The sequence below is a fragment of the Arachis hypogaea genome, chromosome 16 (assembly GCF_003086295.3).
Source record: "Arachis hypogaea cultivar Tifrunner chromosome 16, arahy.Tifrunner.gnm2.J5K5, whole genome shotgun sequence".
NCBI lineage: Eukaryota > Viridiplantae > Streptophyta > Magnoliopsida > Fabales > Fabaceae > Arachis > Arachis hypogaea.
The window spans coordinates 125,338,979-125,351,780 of NC_092051.1; the positions used below are offsets into that span (position 1 = coordinate 125,338,979).

Genomic DNA, 12,802 nt, shown 5'->3' on the forward strand with positions numbered 1-12,802 from the left:
AATTTTGTGAAAATATTTTAATAATTATTTAAAAAGTACATGAGAAAAAAAACCTAAAATTCGATCTCTAAACTTTTTAAATTCTAAAAATATTTTAGATCATTAAAAAAATTACAAAAAATTTACTTACAGTAGAATTACTTAGAGTAAAATTACCAAATTTTAAATAAAAAAATTATTTTTAAATCATTCTTGTAAAAAATTATGTCAAAATTCGATCTCTAAAATTCTTTTTGTAAGATATATTTAACAATTGGATACTTTCACTACAACAAAACAGCATTTTGGCAACGGTTTTTTTAATGCTTGGTGACGATTTTAACTGTCACTAAATAGTTTTGCGACGGTTAAAAGAAGCGTCACAGATTTGAGCGTCGCCAGCTGACATAGTGACGGTTTTGGACCACTGTTGGTAAGGAGTGTCGCTAAATTGTTTATGAAAGTTTTTAAAATATAAAACCGTCACTAATTTGTAACACTTGTAGAGGTATTGTATTTCGCGACGTTTTGAAACTGTCGTTACATTACTAAATCTTGCGACAGTTTTTCCTTATATTTCATGATTATTTTAAACCGTTACAATTTAGAGACGATTTGAAACCGTCACTAAGTTACTAGTTCTTATGACAGTTTTTAGGCATATTTAGTGACTATTTAAACTGTCATAATATTTTTAGTGACAGTTTTTCGATTTAAAACTATTACTAAATTTCTTATTCCTGTGACAGGTTTTTCCTGTATTTAGTGATTATTTTAAACTGTCATAATCTCTCCAACATCAAAGTTTTCTTTTATTAAATATTGCAAAAAATATTTCTATTCTAAATAATAATTTATATGTGTCTACCAACAAAATAATAAATGGCATTATATTTCAATAAATTTAAACTTAATCTTACAAGTTTTACAAAAATAGCAACAATATATTTTAAAAGTTGAATTCGACAAATTTTACAGTCATAATCCATAAAATGTAAATTCAAAAAATCCTAAATTAATCCAAATATGTAAAGCTAACAATTGTACTTGTAACTTAATCCTCAACTTTTTTTCCGCAACTTCACTTCACCTTCAACCTCAATAATATTCAACTTCAGCAATTGCTTCACAAGCAACTCTTCAACACAAGAAACTCTCTCTTGTCCTCTTCAACAATTTCTTGTGATCCCCTAAAGACCCAAATAAGACAAATCATGCATCAATGAATAATATTCTAGATGAACAAACTAATATTATAATAACTAAAACACAAATATACAAGCTTGAAACTTAGTTCTTTAACTTAAGATAAAACTAAACAATAACTAACAAGTGAAATTCCTTATCATTTTTCTCTTGTAGTACGCAATGAATGTGCTCTAAGAGCATGCAAGTATTTCTCATCAGTTTTTAGTCTTAAGATTGTTAGGAATCATCTAGTCATGTAGTATATATGCATATTTATTTATTTATTTATTTATTTTATTTATTCACTAATATTGGTTTACCAGAGATTATTTATTTATTTTTATTTTATTCACTAAGATGGTGCAAGTTTGGTACTTACATGTTTGGCTACCACCAAATTCCAAGCTCTTCCACTTAATGCATAACGAACAGCAAACTTTATAGGATCCAAAAATAAGTAAGTTATAATAGAGTAAACCCAGATGATTCCCATCCAACTCCATCCTATGGCTTTGATTCCTGCTAGCTCCCAAGAGAGAAAGGCAGATACAATAGTTGCAATCTACAGAGGATATAGAAGTGATTAGGATCATTGACATAAAAAATAAAATCAGGGCAATATTTGGTTTTTATTGTCATCTCCTCTCTTTTATTTTCAGTATTTTGTAAAAAAAATGTGAAAATAAAAAATAGAATTACACTATTAATTTATTTTTCAAAATTCTAAACATAAAACATTGAAGACAAAAATAAGAGATAAAAGTAAAAACCAAATTGACTCTTAGGCTTTGTACTGAGTGGGATAAAATATGAAAAGTACCAGTTGAGTTATAACAAAAGCGATCATAAGAAAAACACCGGGCCTTTCTATATAGGACCATCCCCTTGAGCGAGTCACAAAAATTAAGGCTTGACTAATTATACTGACTTGAAGATATATAGCAGCTCCTAGAATTTTACTCTCTTCATGAGTAGGTGGACCATGAAGATCTCCGTGGAGATGTCTCACATGAAAATGGTTCTGTAGCACAGTAATTTTCATTGTCATATAATTTGATGTCACTACAAACAATGATTAAGCTAGAGGGAAGATGCTTACAGAAAAAAGTGTATTTTATATGCTGCCCAAAAAAATATCATTGTCATTAGAGTCAGATAACCTCCTAGGACAATCCCAGTTGCAAAAATCTCACTCAGCTTCCAACTATCAGGACTTTGAGAAGGCTTAACCAGTTACCTCGCATTTTGTTAGGGACTATTTATATGGGCTAGTATACAAGACAAATAAGCATGGCAAGTGGCCTTTAGGTCTAATAGATTTGTAATAGAGGAACTTTTGAAGGGAAAGGTAGTTAGCTAGAGTTAGGAATAAATAGAGGAATAATAGAATCAGTTTTTAAATTTCACCATAGAAAATGATTGAATTGTCATAATATTGCATCTTTTCTGTATTAGACAAGAGTAGTCCAGGTTTGAAGTAAAATTCACAACCATTTTAAAGAAATGATGAAGTTGTAGAATAAAGAAGCTAAATTAGCTTGTCAGAAAATACTTCATCAAAATGCATCCAATATACACTATTAATAAAAGCCAGACCTTCAGCTATATATAAACAGTTAAATGTTGAATAGAACAACAATTATTTCACTATACATGGAACTCAAAGTGCCCGTAGAAATACTAGGTGCAGCCGTGCAAGAAACATTATTATTAAATCTGATCTCAATCAAAACTTGAAACACTTCAGCAGTATCACTAAGAGAATATCTCAGTCACAGAGAATTTATGACCAAAGTTGAAGAGAGTACCAAAGGTCACCACAGAATTAGTGTATATATATTGTATTACATCAAGTTCTGCCACTTGACAAGCTGAAACAACGAAAAACACATAATTGTTAATTATATTCAAACAAATGAGGTTCATTATACCAGTGCCTCAAATAATTTTCATAAAAATATACATATGCAAAGAGATATAAATAAAACCAACAAATCAGGTAAATGCAAGTCTAGAATTAGTAGGTTTTCTTTTTCAAAAGTGAAGAAGTTTCCAATAAGTGAAAGAATAGAGTGCATCACTCCCTCAAGAATTTTAGAATCAGAGAGAGAAAATGCTTCCTGCAATATTATTGCATTGAGCACAATTAATTAATAGTAATAAGAGTGATTGGTAACATGCTTTGGAAAACATATACAAAGGTGATATCAAATTCCCTGCAAATTAATTGATTTATACTCATCTTATAATTAATCACTAAATTAATTAATTTAGATAAACTGCATTAATACCACACAAAAAAAGAAAAAAATAAACTACAACACTTAAAAATGTTATTCAAAAAGAAGTTCACATTACATAAGATTGCAAGAATCACTTAATTAACAATATAACTCTTGACATTGGACCAATATAATTGCATATTAGTGCATCAATTGCACTCTTATCTGTCCTTCTATTAGAAATGCATCAAACAGCCATAATTCTAGTTGAAACATTTTATCGAACAGGTTATGTACTAGTACAATTAAAATGAATTTTAAAACAAACAGAATTTAAAGCTTCCAACAAAATAATTCTACATATAATAAGATACAAAGCACAAAACAGGAATTATCACAAAACTAGAGAAAATCCACATTTTAGAATGAAATGAAGGAGATTGAATGGAATGAAGGAAAAAGGAGAACAATTTGTTCGGGGACTTTGCTACCTTCTACGGCCACGGTGGTGGATATCAGAGCGGGAATTGATGGCACCGGAGACTGTGACGGAGTCTCCCTGTTGTTGGTGGTTGCTACTGTGGAAGCGGCGTCTTGTGCCAGGAGCCTGGTCTACGGTGGCCGCGTTCTCCAGATCGCCACCAACATTGATTTGAGGAAGTTGTTTCCGCCACTGGCGTTCAGTCTCACGTAGTTGTTTTCCATCGAAAATTAGAATTTTGCACGATTCGATTTACTAGCACGAAGATCTCGTTCTCCTACATTGTTTCCATAATGACGCCTTGATGCTGAATCTGGAGTGATGAATTCGAAATTTATGGGAAATGGATAGAAGAAAAAATAGAATGAATGAAGGTGAGGGAAGAGGGAGCAGTGCCAGTGAGTTGGTGACTCGGGAGAGGTGAGTTTATGACAAAAAAAAAGTGAGACAGACTATAATTTTAGAGAAAGTATATGAAAGTTTGGAAAGTATTAGAGATATTATTATTAGTGTTACATTGTCTTGTCAAATTACGTTTTTGGGATGAGTGGTTTCAGGACATGGTATAAGAATTCTAGATCCGGAAAGGTCAAGGGTTCAAACCTTGGTGAACCCAAAATTAGCTTTTTATAACATGAGATGTTTATTATCCTTGGTATCCGGATGGTTATTCTGGATAGTATAGGTGATGTTCATTTGATTCATAAACCAAAGATTTAGCCCATTGTACACATTGTACACTTAGGCCATTGGCTCCCTAGCACTACTCATAATTTTACTATTGTAACATTTAAGTTTCTGACGGTAAAAAAATGATAGAGATAAGTGTCACAATTTTTTATAATGGTGGCTCTTAAAATAAGGGTCACAAACTAAATGTAGTTATTCAACTAAATTGGTGTAGTGTTTTGTGGCATTTTAAATATTTCGAAATATTTTGTCATTAACAAATTTAGAAGGTACATTTATTACTATATAACAATTTAACAACATTTTTTGTGGTTTACTCTTACCCTCTTCAATAATGGAAATAAAATAAAAAGGAATAAACTAACAAAAGTGCACATAAATGATCAAATTGTCGACAAAAATAAACTCAAGTTTGATGCGACAAAATTATTCTGAAATATTTTAAAATGCGACAAAATTATCCAATCATAACAAAATGCCTTTTTTCTATTAATGCAATAAGTGGAGGTGACTGTTAATCACTAACCACTCGATACTTAAGAGGGGTGAATTAAGTATCCAAAAACTTTAGTAAATTTTTTGTGGGAGTTAAAGGAATTGAAGTAAATGAACAAAATGGATTTGTACTTACTTTTTCTAAGGACTTGAATCAATTTCCAAGCACTTACAAGTTGCAAAGAGCTATACCTTTTACACCACTTGATTAATTAAATGACAATGAATCATAAAAGAGATAGTAGAGTTGAGAGAAATCAAATGGCGATATTTTCTGGTTCAGCATAACTTTTTTGCCTACACTCAATCCTTTTTACCAAGGTGACAACTATTTTTACTATACCACCAAACTTCAAGGGTACTTGATAAATCACTACAACAACTAAGCACCCGATTTACACTTCACGATATATGATTACTACTTAGAGACTTCTTTTTTAATAACTTGAAATAATCTCAATTTCAAGTGTTTTGCCTTGAGTGTTTAAAGTAACTATTTTGGTATCCTCCCTAAATATAGTGTATACCAAATCTCACTTACTTGGAGAATCATATTCCAAGTCTTTCAATGTAATGACCCAACTTTTAGCATGTCATGACCAACTTAGGACGTCATGACCAATGCTAACAGCCAGACAGTTATTATTCGTTCAAACCCTAAGACTATAGACATTGTATTATATAAGTAATATTAAACCTGTCGCGCATATCATTCACCGTAAATTGCATTATCGTTGTAATAATTAAACACAGAATATAAAGCATATATAAATAAATAAGGCGGAATATAAATAAAAAATAGATAATATACAGATAATGAACCTGAAGATGATCCGCTAGCCATGATAGGTGGTAGGCCTTCTCCCAGGGGTCCAAACTGCACAACCAAAGGATCTAGATGCTGCGGATAAGGCTATGGGTCTACAGGTATTTCAAGTTTCGGCTCGGGATCGACCCAAGGAGAAAACTCCGGCTCAAAGGGTGGAGGTATTTTGGGCTCTAGGTCCACCTTATTCAGGGGCTGAGGTGGGAATGGAAACTGGTCATCGCCAGGGTGCAGCTTTGACAGAAAAAACCCATATAGCATGTTGGAGTTGAAGCCTAGACTAAGCAGAGGATACGCAAAAGTTCAATCGTGTAGTATGTACAGGCGGGTTCGAGGTGCTCCCCATATAAATGTGTTACTCGTAGCAAATCATCATAGGGAATAATCAGATTTTCTTACGATCAGACAAACAGATACAGAATAATAAAAGAAACAGAGAAAACAACAGAAGCACAATCACACACAATCACTATCACAGGGATATGCAATAAACAAGCATTATGCATATCTAGCCCTAGCATAGGCCATGAGCTCATGCATCGGTTGACTACCTGCACCTGACGTTACCTAGGACTAAGGCCGGATATGGTCCCTCAACTAAGTCGGTCAGGTATATGGTCATCATGGTCGAAATCATGTTAATCAAGACACTAGCAATCATCGCAAAGTTTGAAACCATTATATACATCTCAAGTTAAGGAACTGTATCATCATAAAGTGGGCGTCCCCACATCATCCAGCACTAGACAAGTGGAATAATTCTTCGCTCTGTCAGGCAATCATAAACATCTTGGAGATTCATCATATTATTCTTTTGGTATATAAAGTTGGGAATGTCTTAGGTGGGGAAAGTATTTTCTGGTGCTTGAAGCACCAAGGAAAAAGATTCTTGATGGAGGGTCCAGATTACTCTAAGCAAGAAGTTGTTAGTATTGTTAAGTTTGACCCATGATTTAATGTATTTACGAACTGGTATAGCAGATGGTTTGGTCAGACCGGCGGTTTTATGTACTTTTTTTTGGGATAGGCTATATTGATGAGTGGTTTTTTTTTTTTTTGGATCTGACCACATGGCCCGCACCCACACAACCCACCGAAAAAATAATGCAATACAAACCCAAACCCCCCCCCCCCTAAAAGCAGCCCGAATGACCATGGACAACCCACTCAAAAATCAAAATGCATATTTTCAAGACCAAACATTACTCCATATGTGTATTATGTTACCCAAATTTTCCTGCACAACTTCATCTTCTACAATGACATGAATTATTTTTTAAAAAGTTTGAAGGAGAAGGAAAAAATTTTATAATAAATCCCAAGTGATTTCAAGAGTTGAATTAATTTGAAACTTGGTGTATGTAATAATAATAATAATAATAATAATAATAATAATAATAATAATAATAATAATAATAATAATAATAATAATAATTATTAATTATAATATTTTAAAAAAATCTTATTTTACATTATTATTATTATTATTTTAATGAAAAATAGGTAATTTTCTATGTCCAAGTTGCTTAAGTTAGCATATTCCAACAATGTTAGTACTTAGTAATACTAATAATAACGTTTATTAGTTTTGAAAATTATCAATTTTATTTTATAAAAAGTTTTCCCTATTTTTAATATTGGTCGTCTCATTCAACACCCAACAGTGTCCACCGCCAAAGCAGCTACCAGAGCATTCGAAAATCCATTTTCAACACCAAATGACCCTTTCTTTCTAGTCCATCTTTTTACACCTCCCTTGAAAGAATAGGTGATTATATAATGAATCATTAAAGTCTGTGGTACATACAAAATTTAAATCTCTAATCTGATCAATTGTCGATCCCAACAAGTAAGATACATATCATTTTGATTAAAGGCCATCTCCATCGAGGATAATTCTATTTACTGTAGCAGTAATGTGTACAAGGTGAACTCAAACACATTGATCCTCCCTAATCTATTATCCTAATTTCTAACTAATCTTTTTTTTTTGGTGACTAATTTCTAACTAATCTAACGGAACTAAACTAAGATTTTCACCACATTGCACTCTAATTTATGGCCTACCATTGTTTTGATTAGCTCTTCAGTATTAGAAATCATTTTTACAAAATAATGCACACCACAAACCACTTCTAGCAGTTGTGCTGCCACCAAAAATCCATCCAATATGAAACAGCAAACCATGTTCACAGCAACACTACCTGAAATAACAATGCAATCACAAATTTAGCCATCATTCCATCTGCAAAAAATTAAAGCATTGCAGCGAAGGAGATATAAAGAGAATCAAAAGCACACACCTAGTCCATGAATTGAAGCTGCACACTCAAAAGAAGCCGTGAAGCAAATCATTTTCTTCAGCAGAACACCACACATTGGCCATGCTTCAGAATCACTCCTTGAGCAACTCGCTGAATCTGAATTTGCAAAAATTAAAATAAGAGTAAATTTTAAGTTTCTCTGCTAACAAATTGTCTCAAGAACAAACCAAATAACAGCTAGAAGCAAATTTAGTACCACTAGAGAAGAATCACTACTTGAACTGCTGGAGTCAATTCCTGTCCATTTGATCACAGTAACAAATTAGTATATATGGTAAGAAAATAAGTACGATGCTATATAAAATAAGTCCAACTCATTCAACAGATAAATGCACAAAAAATGAGAGGGCTTTTACCCCATTGGATTTATTGGATGCTGCATTGTTGTTGTTCAAGTTGACAAGTAGTGCCTGCCGCTTAATTTTGCTCATCATCTTCTTCCAATTGGTCAATAATCGATCAAGTTCTCAAAGGGTTTCAGTGTCAACAGCCTCAATATCAAGCTCAATATCATCCTCGTCCTGCTTCAGATTCCCATTCCTCTTCCTTATGATCTGTATCACCTGCTCCATTTTCTCAGGAGGAAAACTCTGCAACCCAATACCCAACTTGTGTTTCTCCTCAAGGCTCATCTCCCTCTTATTGGGGTCCTTTGCCTCAGGTCCTTTGCCTTATTGGGGTCCTTCTCCCTACAAACAACTTTGAAGTATCTCAGCATCTCATCGTGAAGCCTCTCTATATTTTTCCTAGGCACCGAAAATAGAGTCTCACGTGATAGAAATTATGCAACAACAACATAAAAGAGGGATTGATGAAACTGAAGAAACTCACCAGTTTGAGATCACCTTTGCGGGCGCAAACATGAAGAGAAGTCCAACCTCTATCTTCTGTACCAACGCTAGGCTTCAGCATGCGCCTCCTCAACGGGATTCTCCTGAACAACACTGGCTGCGCCTCCAGCATCTCTTCTCACTCCAACACCCAAAAACGACACCCCCAAAATAAAAACGACGATCCAATAAAAAAAAACCCTAAAATACAAATCCCCAAAACGACTATTCTTTGTTTTCGCAGGAAACAGCAGGGAACAGACAAGAGTAATAGACGTATAAAGGGGGAAATTAGCGAGAGTGATGAGCGACGCAACAGGGATTAAAAGGATTCAAGCCAGGACTGAATACGCGAAGGTTCTGAAGGACAAGGATGGAGTTCATGAAGGGAGAAGAGTTGATGATCATAATTGATTATGCGAATATTAGGGTTTTTGATGAAGAAAGAGGAGTATTGAGAGTGGGATCAGGGGATTGAGCTGATTAATGGGAATCAGATGAATCCTTTCTTGATTAGGATTAGGGTTGATGGGAACATGGAGATCAATCATTTCTTCATGATCTTATGTAGAACCTGCTAGCAGGACTTCATCAAGTTTCAATCTCTGAATTCGATCGTTTCAAATCTTTGGTGATGGAATTCACCGGAAACAGCCGTTTGTTGCCGGAGACTTTCTTGGTGGACGATTTTTGGGAGGGCCATTAAAGCTCTGCCTGGATTAAAATTCTCTATTCTCGACCCCAATCCAATTTACCCATACATTCAAATTTACCCCACATATTAATGTAAGTTTATTTGTGAACTTTTTATTATTTGTGAACCGGTCCCAATATTTTTTATTAATTTATTTTATTACCTGATCCATCAAGGACAAGAAAATACTTTCCCCACCGTAGAAAGTTCCTATAAAGTTAATGAAGTTCTCTTTGTTTTCCAAGGGACTCTTTTTTTTGTCCTTAGTCTTTTTGGTAATTACCGTCTTATCTCTTTTTATATTTTTTTTCTTTTTTCTTGAGACTTTTAAATTTTCTTTTCTTTGATTTCCTTATTTTAGCCTTATATGCTTTTGTAAATTATCATTTTACCCTTAATTTTCTATTTTTATTTTTATTTTTATTATTTTAACGTTAGATTTTTACTAAAATGATCATTTTATCCTTGTTTTACATAATTATTGTCTACTTTTTTTCTAATGACTATTTTATCCCTAGTTTCATAATTAATTATCTTTAGTCTTATCTTTTATCAAAATTACTAATTTTCTCCTTATGTCTCTAGATTTACTATTTTATCTTAAAATACTTTTCTTAATTATGATTTTAGCCCTTTTTAGCTTAATTTACTATTTTATCACTGATTTGTCATTCTTGTTTTGTTATTTTGTTATTTTTACACCTTTATTCTTGAATTTTACTAAAGTTTTTTTTATGCCAAAATTTTATTTTATTATATTTTTTTGAATCTTTTATATAATTATATTTTTAGACCAAATCTTGTATATATTTATATTTTTAGCCCTAGCTCTCTATGTTCACACTTTTGAGATTTACTTTTTATTATTTATACTTTTAACTCACTTTTTATTCTTATTTACATATTTAACCCTAAAAGTACATCATATGTTTTTTTCTAAGGGTAAAATCTTGTTTTAATAAATCTATTTATTTCTTTTCTTCAAATTTTTTGATCTTTCATCTTTAATATTTCTTAACTTCACTTTTATGATTCTTTTGCTCATTTACAACTTTTATAAAATTATAATCTTAGTCCAAGAGCTTTAAACTTTCGGCCATACATACATTCATGTATATATTCATCAAAATTTTATATTCAAGCATCATATTATTCTTTCATTAAGCTGTCATCATTTATACATCATTCAAGACAACCAAAAATCATCAAATCCCCACCAAATCATCATCAAGAGCAATCGGCCAAAGGGTTGCAAAAATGAGAATTTTATCTAATCCTAACTCTTACTTCCTCTTCAAATCACTCCTTAAGATTTTTTAACACAAGAAATCACTTAAATAACAACAACACAGCAATTAATAAAAAATATGGCCTTATGATCGAACCATCAAGAGAGGGAAAGAGAGAGATTTCTCATCCTTTTGAGCTTGAATTTTAGCTAGCTTGAAAATTCTCCTTGAAGTTTCTAAGTAAGACTTGATAATCAACGAAAAAAGCAACAAAATCTCTTAAGAAAACCTCTCCAAGAAACCGTTTGCGAAGAGAATAAATTTTAAGAGATTTTCTTTACTAACCTTAGAAGATTTCAAGTGATAAATGAAGATGATGAGAGGAATGATCTTGATTCTTGTATTCTTGAGAAGTGGAGGTGTTATCCTTGAACTTTAATGAAGAACTTGATGTAAGAATGGCTTGGAACTAGTAGTTCTATCACTCTGACACTCTCGGCTAGGAGTGGCAAACGGGCTGAAGTCCGCCAGATCGATTCGTATAACTCGCCAAAAAAGGCGGCCCCGGTTGAAAATTCGAAACTGCCATACCTAAAAAGCCCACCTAACCCGCACCACTTAAACGTGGGCTTTGGTGGGTTTCGGCGGGACGGGTTGGGCCCAACATTTTTTTCGTCAGGGGTGCTTTTTTTTACAAATTTCTGGTCGACCCGACCCGATCCAAAAAGAAAACTCTATCATAATTCCACTCTCTCTCTTTCAGACTTGAATACAACACAAAACACTCACACTATCTCTCACACTCACAATTACATCAGTACACAACCAGTGACCATACTGTCCACACACAACCCCCAGACCCCAGCCACCACCAACCCTGCTACGTCCAGCATCCCTATCTGACGTCGTTGCCGTTGTTGTTGGCCCATTTTTTGTCCACTCATGCTCATGCTCATGAGTCATGCCATCTCGCCACCATCTCATCGTCAGGCTTTGAGCTCACAGTCTTGCACCTTGCAGTCTGGCACCACCGTCGCTGTCTCGCTGACTCGCCACTGCACCTCGGTCCTCCTCGGTCGTCCTGACCACCGCCGCTGCTTCGTCTAGTTATCATCGCTGCTGCTCGTCAGTCTTGGGCTCCTGGCCATCAGCGCTGCTCCTTTGTCCTCTCTGAGTCTGTTGTCTGGCTATTGCCGCTGCTCCTCTCCTCCTCGGTCCTAGTTGTCACCGCTGTTAATCTGGTATGTTGGCTTAGCTTGTTAATATTTTGAATTTTTTATCCTTTTCTATCTCACTTATATTTACAAAATAATGTGCATGACTAAATTAAACATTAGCATAAGTTTAGGTTTGTATCAGATCAAAGATTTAGATAAGTTTGGGTTTGTTTGCTTTGATTGAATTTTACTGTTTTGATAAACTTGAAATCTGATGCAGATTTTTTTTGTTTGTTGTGTTTTGTTTTGTTTGATTATGGTTTGACTAAGTCAGATTGTATAATACTTGTTTTAATATTTGCAATTATTTTGGAAAAGATGAATTTTGAAACTGTGAGTAATGTTGCTGCTGCTGGAGTTGGTTCTGAGTCTTAAGTCGAGATTGAAATGGTAGTGAAATTATAAATATTATTTAATATTTAATGATTTAAAAAAAGAGAGAGAGATATTTGACGGGCTTGGCCCGCCAATCTGCTAAACTACCATTAGGCGGAGCGAGGGAGGATTTCAGGACTGCCTCACTAGGTGGGACGGGGCGGGCCAGCCTTTCAGATAGCGGGCTTTTGGGGGGGCGAGCTTTTCCGTTTGCCACCCTTACTCTCGGCTCCTTTACTCTCTCTTTCTTTC

At 33.9% G+C, this 12,802-nt stretch overlaps 2 long non-coding RNA genes across 4 annotated transcripts; both read right to left on the bottom strand.

Annotated features, from left to right (window-relative positions):
- Window positions 1-2,017: 2,017 nt before the first annotated feature.
- LOC112754879 (uncharacterized) lies at window positions 2,018-4,309 on the bottom strand. The gene is made up of 3 exons (XR_003178797.3): window positions 3,881-4,309; window positions 2,267-3,038; window positions 2,018-2,188 (listed from the first exon to the last, which is right to left on the bottom strand). It is a non-coding gene; the product is annotated as an uncharacterized lncRNA (long non-coding RNA).
- A 3,328-nt stretch (window positions 4,310-7,637) lies between these two features.
- On the bottom strand, window positions 7,638-9,815 carry LOC112754881 (uncharacterized). 3 transcript variants are annotated; one of them, XR_003178813.3, is made up of 5 exons: window positions 9,037-9,815; window positions 8,562-8,904; window positions 8,402-8,442; window positions 8,185-8,301; window positions 7,638-8,085 (listed from the first exon to the last, which is right to left on the bottom strand). It is a non-coding gene; the product is annotated as an uncharacterized lncRNA (long non-coding RNA). The 3 variants fall into 3 exon arrangements; XR_003178811.2 differs by having other exon boundaries at window positions 8,562-8,894; window positions 9,037-9,800; XR_003178812.3 differs by having other exon boundaries at window positions 8,562-8,951; window positions 9,037-9,800.
- Between the last annotated feature and the right edge of the window lie 2,987 nt (window positions 9,816-12,802).